This window comes from Thermobia domestica, chromosome 11 (genome assembly GCF_964235325.1).
Source record: "Thermobia domestica chromosome 11, izTheDome1.hap1.1, whole genome shotgun sequence".
In the NCBI taxonomy this organism is placed as follows: Eukaryota; Metazoa; Arthropoda; class Insecta; order Zygentoma; family Lepismatidae; genus Thermobia; species Thermobia domestica.
In genome coordinates this window covers 197,937,236-197,946,647 of record NC_137464.1, presented here as the reverse complement: position 1 = coordinate 197,946,647, position 9,412 = coordinate 197,937,236, and positions in this window count along the sequence as shown.

The following is a 9,412-nucleotide window of genomic DNA, read 5'->3' as shown; positions in this document are numbered from 1 at the left end:
TTAATAAGAAATCGGTTTACGCACTTCGTTAAGAGAAAGTAGGAATATCTAATGTTCCAAAACTTTTTCCCAGTAAAGAATAAAAGACAACGCTTACTACAAACTTTCAAAGATATATATAAATAATACTCCAATTATTTTTATTACTCCAAAAACTGGGAGGGCCTAGAACCCCGGTCCCGAGATATATCCGCCACTGGCTCCCTGACAACTCAAAGTAGCAATCTTTCCTTATATGAAAATATTTCAAGTGCAATGCGTATACTAAAATTTGCTTAACTAGTGTAAAAATTGATAACAGACTCTCTTTCGGTCATACGTGCTCCAATTTTTAATTTACTTTGGTAACTCAGTCAGTCTCCATATATACGGGAGTACTGGAATATGAAATGAACTAAATAGAGGACGACTATCTTGGAGAATAGAGTATCTGTGATGGTCCTATTTTGTATGATGCTATATGCAGCAGCGAACTGCACTGAATTCTAGTACCGGCATAATTATTCGGTCCTCTCTGTATAATCTCGGTGTTGGATAAGTATGTAAATCAATACCAATCAATAATATTAAATGGAAACGAAATGACTATAAATCTGTAAAGAATAAAGTCTCAGATCAAAGTCTGGTGTTAAATAACCAACTGTATCAAAATTGATAATTGGACGATAACTCAAATATATGCTTAATGGAGTATTTCAATATGAAGTTATTATTTCTGAATATATGTTAAGTAAATAGAGCTGCATGCCTCACTGTGGGGGCTTCTACATCCATGCACCGAGCCACCTTCTGCACGAAGTCCGACTTTTTTTTTAAACGTTTATTCATAACGTAACACTGTTTCAAAGGTAATCCTACCACAAAGTGAGCGTAAATAGCTAAATTATAAAATAGTAAATCCGACGCAGTGGAGCTAGAAGGCTATAATTCAGTGGTGGCTCTAGCGGCTAGGTCGGGTAGACAAGGGCCTACCCAAACATTGCTAAAAGATACAATAAATATTAAATATATTTTCTCTACTTATAGTAATGGTAGATAATTATTTAACAAAACTGTAAAACTAATTTCGTACTGTCATTAATCAATTAAATGCGTATCTGTATCTACCGAGGGAAAGGGTCTACCCAAAATTAAAATCTTAAAGCCGCCCGTACTACAGTTCACATAGAAAAGGCTTACTTTGAACGTAGGTACAGTTTACCAGAAAGTAAGTGAATTACAGGTTTATAGATAGTGTAGCTACCATAATCAGGAATAGATCAGAAATCTTAAGAAAAATCTATTAGGAATATTGGATGGAAATATCGCTAAAAACACGATTCTGAACGGAACGAAGGAAACTCTATGAAATATAAAAGTTCAAAAAAGAAGGATCAAAACAACCTTACTAATATCACTATTAAAGATATGAAATATCCACAGAAAAGTAAAAGCGATGTGGGGAAATATTAAATAAACCATTAGGAAAATTAAAGTTTCTTCCGCCAATTTCTGAAAAAAGAGTTAAGGAAAATTTTCATATTTTTTTCTGAGTTTATTGTGGAGTATTATACCATAGAAATAAAAATATGGATATTACTGTAATTAATGTAACAATCTTCAAGTGTGCACCAGGAACAGATGATGTTTAGTCTTTTCTGTGGATCGGACTACTGAGAAAAGTATCGAAACTCCACAGTATTGGTGACTTGAACTCCCGCCCTCCGGTAGGAAGACTCAATACACGGGGTTGAAGATAGAACTGGAAAAATATTGCTGACTCACGTTGAGCACAATTGGAAATATAACGAGGGGAAATAATTTCGTAGCCCTCTTCTCCAGGCCACCCCATGAAATCATTTATGCTCTATATTGGGAAACAAGAAGTAAAAAGATTTACGATGAAAACACTATTCTTAGCTAAAGACCAACCTTAAAATCCATTTTTAAAAAACGCATCACTGAACTTCATAAAAATTCTAAAACAGATTGTGAGAGTACACTGAAAGCCAAAGCAGTTTATCTTGTTTACAGACACAGGCAAGCGAGGTTCAATTGCGTATGCATGATGTAAATGACAACACTTGCACATGTGGATAGCTGAATTGGAAGCAACTCTTACCAATAGAAAATACTAAAAATAAAAACATGAAATTCAAAAGAGGAGCAATATGAAGAAGGACATGCAAGTACTTTACGTAACTTTTGACTCATGCATTAGCAGCATTTACAATCATATTGAGTTTGGCCTTGGAGTAAATCTAGTGCGGTATTGTAATAAAAACTGAAAGTTTTTTTTTTTTTCATTTTAGTGCTAAGTCGCTTTCCAGGACAGCAAACTCTGTTGGGATACTAACACTGTATATTTACTCCATTATCAGATTTTGTCGATAATGAGAACGTTATAGGATAAAATAAAAAGTTATTGAAATTGAAGAGAAGAATTAAACTATTGTAAATAGAACTGTCGAAATGTGCCCTAAATGATCAAATAAAACCTATAAAAATACTGACCTAGATAAAATACTTCATTATATCTTTATTACACCATGGTAACTATGCGAGTCTGACTGAAAAAAAAAATAATTTTTGACATTTGAAAATATAATAAAGATTTAACAGGAATTGAATGAGTTACAATTGAATCAGTGAGTGGAAAAAGGAGAACAATCCGCGATAGCTACTTTTGTACAAATAAATGTCCAGTCTCATTACGTTGTTTTGGAATTCTGAAGTATGAAAGATCTTAACATACGCTACATATATCTCATATAAATATTTTTGTATAAGCAATGGTATTTCCGGTAAGGTCTTTTGTTTTACGTTTCCCAAAAGTAAGGACTTTTATAATGTTCTTTTTCAGTTAGTTGTAATTTGCAGCAGACAAAAATGCGTTATTTTAAAGATGAGGGATTAAGTATCTGATATTTCTTTATTATTATTATTATTATTATTATTATTATTATTATTATTATTATTATTATTATTATTATTATTATTATTATTATTATTATTATTGTCGTGCTTTTTATGTTACATAATCTAATCCAAGCCATTAGAGGGTTACACTCTCTCTTTGGCAATGGTTTCAGAACATTATCATTGATATTAGCACAATAATAATAGTTTGTCAAAGTGCAGTAGAATAAACAACAGCTAACTGAAAAAAATAGAAAATAATTCAAGAGTAACTCTTACGAGAAAACAATCATTAACAAATCAGAGCAACTATATATATATATAGTCAAGGTCCTAATGGTGCATATATTTGAACACCTATTTTGAGCACAATCAGGTGCAACAAATGATTATGATCGCATAGAATGAAATGCTATCACGTCATAAACATATTGGGAATATTAATGAGTACTTCATGAGAAAAGAATGGCTAAATAGAAATTACTCCATTTAAAAAGAAAATATTGTAGTGACTCACCGAGTCAATTGGGTCAATGTAAGACCACCACTAGCTTTCATTATGTCTTACATCAGTTTCGAGGCTCTTAGAGATAGATCTAATAATCACGTGTCTCAATTAAATAAAATCAACCATTCCTATGTTAACATCTTAACCACTGGTCATTGATTCTCAAACAATGTAATTGCCAATGACGATTCTATGTGTTTCTTCGTTAGATTACCGACCGATTCATTCAGACGTGAACGGAGTTGGGGAGTGGGGAAAGTGCAAGTGACGTTATCATGGTTATCTGCCATGTTAAAGCACTGCTCAAGTGTATGGGTTTTGCGATTCTATAGTTCAAATAGCATCTCAAATGCTTCTGAACTTGAGTTGGAAATATAAGAGTTACCAGTTTAATTCTAAGCATTGCCAGAGGAAATTGCTGGTGAAACTAACCTATTTTGTGTTTTGTGAATTAATACAAGTCTACATTGAATTCCTCTAAAAAAAAAAAAAAAAAAAAAAAAAAATCGCGTTGAATTTAATACTCTTCACATACATTTATCGGTCAATACTTCTGAAAGATTGTTCAAAAAGGTAGTTTAATTAGTTACTTACATATCATAAGTGAAATTATGTTATATGAGTCGATCGAAAGTGTGTGTGTTTTAAAGTTGATTTAATTATTCCTTGAGAGACACATATTAGGTTGGATCGGATATAGTCTTATAATACTTGTATTTGAAAGGAAGACATATTAATATAAATAGCTATTGATATATAACTATTCTCTAGAACTCGAATATATAATACTGTAAATTTGAGTGATCCTGCCTATCCCTTCCTATATCTTAAAAAAAAAAGTCAAAATATTCGTATTGATATGTGCTCACCACGTGGTCGGTTAATGACCTAATTTACTTTCTTTGATGAGCCTTTATCACTTTACATAGTTGAGTATATGGTCTATTCTCTTTCATAGCTACATTGATGCTATCTTCTCAAAATCTGGGAGGAGTGTGTTAGCCCACTTTAAATTTGAAAATTATCAAAAAGTAACAATCGGTAAATGTCCTCTAGGACGCAAATATATACCTCTGTGAATTTCGTTGGTTCATCTGGTATCCTTCTATGATAAAAGAATGTCAAAAATATACACAAGAAACACAGAGGAAATTTTAATTGTTGGCGGGAAATTTGAATTAGTATGAGGCGGAATTTTGAACGTAGTACCGAAAGTTCCACTAAGATGATACTTCATTGTAAAATACTATATGAATGAGTACACTGCTTTCTACTCTTCAATAGAGCATGAGTACCACTATACATCTTGAAATTTGGGGATGTAAAGATTGGCCATCCTTAAAATTCGGAAATTGTCAAACTTAAGAATTGAAAATGGTCTCTAGAGCTAAGGCAAATATTTCAATGAGTTTGGATGGCTCGTGTTGTTTCATTCTGTGGGTGAAAAATGGCCAAAAATTGAAATTTGGAAGGTTTGTGACTTAATTTATCTTCTCCGAAGTAGATTTATTGTAAAGCATGATTATATGAGCAATTACAGGGTCTCATTTTATCTCATTCTATTTGAGTACCTTGAGATACTCTTCTGAAATTTTGGAAGGGGTACATTGGCACACTCTTAAATTTAGGAATTGTCAGAAAATAAATATTCGCAATTGTTTTCTAAGACTTTCGGATATATTTTTGTAAATTGGGATGGCAACGTTGATTCTTGGATCTGCAAAACGGCCAAAATTAAAATATTGAGAATTTTGACATAATCTAAGATGAAACATTTTATTATATCATGTAATTATACAGTATGGCGCTAAATTCGTTGTACAAAAGCAGAGGAGTGATTCCTTAGGGCAAAACAAACAAAAAAGTTCTAATAAACATAAGGCGAAAACCGCGTTGTTTACGTGTTATAGACTGCCGAAAGCGTGGGAAAACGAACTTTAGAGTTAAATATTGCACAAACTACTGAGCGTAGACGTGATGCGGCATGATATTCTCAAAGGATCCTCACCTGCTCTATCCAAATTTGCAGTTTTCAGATTTGTGCAATGGCGGCGCAAGGGATTCCCCAAGGGGCGTTAGGGATTCCCGAACATTTTTGACGTATTTGAGTGGACAAGAGCATGTAAAGGACGTCTCATTGAATGGAAATAATACTACTTGGCAGGTCAATACTCATACACGCAGATTAAAAGATGGCGGATGAGGTAATTATCACTGTGCGTGGTTGCGTACCTCCTCAAAAATACTAGTAAAGACGTTGTACAGTACAAGAATCCACTGGTAACGTCACGTTGGTGCAATGTAAAAATACGTAAAACGCAAGCCGATAGGTAACAGAAAATTAAGAAATTCCGATTGATAATCTGCTCATATTAATGACATCGCAACGCTTTTGATAACGTGCCTAATTTTACTAGTACAGGAATTGAACGAGAACTACTATTAAAAGACAAATAAAGAACGCGTAATAATAATATTAATAATACACATAACTGTTTGAGAACACTCATTTCGATCAGTATATCACACAAATTACGGGTACACGGAAGGAAGAGGCTAATCGACATTTTACATTTTTGTCAGGAGAAGCAATTTAAAATGTTGGTTGGCGCCTTCTTTGCTTGTATGGCAGTTTTTCTTGTGTAAGTTTCTCTGCAACGAGTCACTTTTTTCTTTTTCTTCTTCTTCTTCTTCTTCTTCTTTGTTTTTTTTACAATATTCGTAGTGCATTTAGAAGTACAAACTAGCACCAACATGTGGTGTCCATATCGGCTTTTACGCAAAAATTGCAATGAATTCCTTTTTTCCATGTACTCTTCAAATGTGACTACAGTACGTTCTATTTTGGATCAAAAGATCCAATATATTTCAGGCAAAAATTTTCTTGTAGGCCTTATATCTCGAGAACTACATATAGTGTAGCCAAACCAAAACTAACAATTTACTCAGAATAATGTGCTTATTCCGTAAAACATACGAAAACTTGATTTAAGGACCGTTCAAAAATTTTGTGGCCCCTGATCCAAAAAATTCAATATATTTCATAGAATCAAACATTTTCTTGTACGCTCCATATTTTGAGAACTGCAAAAGTGTAGCGTAACCGAAACTAACAATTTACTCAGTATGGTGTGCTTATTCCGCAAAAAATATGAAAATTGGATTTACGGACCGTTCAAAAATTTTGTGGTCCCTGATCCAAAAAATTCAATATATTTCATAGAATCAAACATTTTCTTGTACGCCCCATTTTTGCCAAAGCAAAACTAACAATTTACTCAATATGATGTGCTTATTCCAAAAAAAAAAAAAAAATGGAAACTCGATTTAGGGGCTTTTCAAAAACTTTGTGGCCCCTGATCCAAAAAAATCAATATATTTCATAGAATCAAACATTTTCTTGTACGTCTTATCTCTGGAGAACTACATATAATGCAGCGAAATCCAAACTATCTCTTAACTCAGTATAATGTGCTTATTCCGTAAAAAAAATATGAAAGCTCGATTAAGGGACCGTTCAAAAATTTTGTGGCCCCTGATCCAAAAATTTCAATATATTTCATACAATCAAAGATTTTCTTGTACGACCCATATTTTGAGAACTGCATAAAGTGTAGCGTAACCGAAACTAACAATTTACTCAGTATGTTGTGCTTATTCTGTAAAAAATATGAAAATTGGATTTACGAGCCGTTCAAAATTTTTGCGACCCCTGATTCAAAAAATTCAATATATTTCATTCAACCAAACATTTTCTTGTACGTCTTATATCTGGAGAACTACATATAATGCAGCCAAACCCAAACTATCATTTAACTCAGTATGATGTGCTTATTCCTTAAAAAAATACGAAAACCCGATTTAGGAGCCGTTCCAAACTTTTGTGGCCCCTGATCCAAAAGTTAATTATTGGCCAAGATCGCAATCTTTTGATGCATTTTTTGGATCATTCCTAAAATTCTTGTTTCAATAAATATTCTAAACTGACGGACGTGAAACAAAACATTCGTTCCACTTTCGACATTTGTTGTAACAGGGGCTGATATCACTTGTCGCAAATCGTATAACAGGACTGCATATCGAAGAGAGTTGTAGGGAGCAAAGTACAGAGAAGAGTCTTTGTTAAAATGAAAAGAGGATGGTTGTCAGAACTGTCACAACAAAAAAGGTTCAAAGTTTCATCCCGCCACTCCAATGCAAAGGTTACGGCGGGGGCGAAGGGACCGGCGAACACGCTAAAACACTCCTGATGTTTCCCTAATGCTCCAGGTAGCAGCAACAATGCAAGCAAACAAATCATCCTCTGATTATACAGTCATCGCATAGACTAGTTGTTTCATATGCCCCCCCCAAAAAAAGAAATCTAAGGGGTTAAGGTCTGGTAAGCGAGGTGGCCAACATACTGGTCCTTCTCTGCCGATCCATTTGTTCGGAAAGGATGCATTGAGAGAACTTCGCACCACCGCTGCGAAATGTGCTGGAGCACCGTCGTGCATAAACCACATGTTTCGATGCCGAACTGCCAGTGGCACCATCTCTAATAGGTCAGGTAGAACCTCTTCCAAAAATTGAGATATTCCCACCAGGTCAAGCGTTGTCGTAGTAAGTACGGTCCGATAAGATAATTATCAATGTTTCCTGATAACACATTCACAGAACACCGTCCTTGATGGGCACGAGTTGGCATTCCGTGTGGGTTTGACGTAAACCACAAATGTTGATTGTGAGTATTGAACACTCCATCACGGGAAACGTAGCTTCATCTGTGAAGATAAAACGAGACATAAAGCAGGGTGTTTAGCATCCCGTTTGCATAGCCACTGGACAAGCTCCCGCCTACGTGGAGAATCAGCGACGAGTAATTCATGTACGTTTTGGACGTGGAAAGGGCACATACGATTTTCGTGGAGCACTTTCCATACCTGCCGATGATGGACGTTAACTTCAGCAGCTACTACCCGTGTGCTGGTGGAAGAGTTTCTCTGAACTCGAGCAAGAACGTCCTCCATACGGTTCTGTTTCGTCCACATAGGGCCTGTGTGCTTCCAGCAATCCTGTTTCTCGTAGTCTTCGATCTACACTGGAGAGAGTTGCGTGGTGTGAAATTCAACGATTAGGAAACTGCTGTCTGTACAGCCGTTGTGTCAGACGGCCATTACCATCCGCTTTCCCGTATGCTAGATGAATGTCTTCTAATTCCTCACGTGTGTACTACTCCATCTCCTCTGTAATCACAGGCTTTGGGGATGCACACCGTATGACAATAAAATGAAGCGAAATTAAATAGGAAATAGTAGATGTTCCCTCCGCACTTGTAGTCACTGTCCGAAATCGAAGATAACGAGATTGCAACTTAGTGCAACTTTTCGGTCAAAGAATAATATTTGGGTATACAGATGAGCAAATGTACAAGACCTACAGCATGACGGAGAAGACACCACATCACAAAACAGAAAAGTGCATACACCACTAGTACGACAGACGTAGTACATTGATATCTTATCAAATAAATTCACAGATATCGTATTGCCCTTCTGTAAGGCACACATAATGTCACAAGCTATGTTCTGGTCATCAAAGAAATTCACACAACTTAATACATTCAACTTAGGGGTGCAATGGACTCTAATGAACCCAAATAAACGAACATAGTCTTTAACAGAAATTATATTATACAGTACCTAGTTTTTCGTTTTGAAACGGTTGATGAGAAACACGCGAATGATATTTGGGATAGAACTAGTCCTAAAAGGAGGATTCATTCAACTGTCCATAGTGTCGGTCCAATTTTTCTGCAACCGTCGAACAAACTAGCCCATTCACTCATCTACAATGACTCCAGCGCACGCACAATACAACAAAAAATGAAAAGGCGTAGCAAAAGAACCAAACAAATATCAAGTTGCCGAAGTTCTGTTGTTTCTTGAAAGATACTGGAGAGCTGAGTTGATTTTGAGTTTAACGTCTCTTTCAGCAGCGAGGCTATGTGGGACGAAACCTACATAA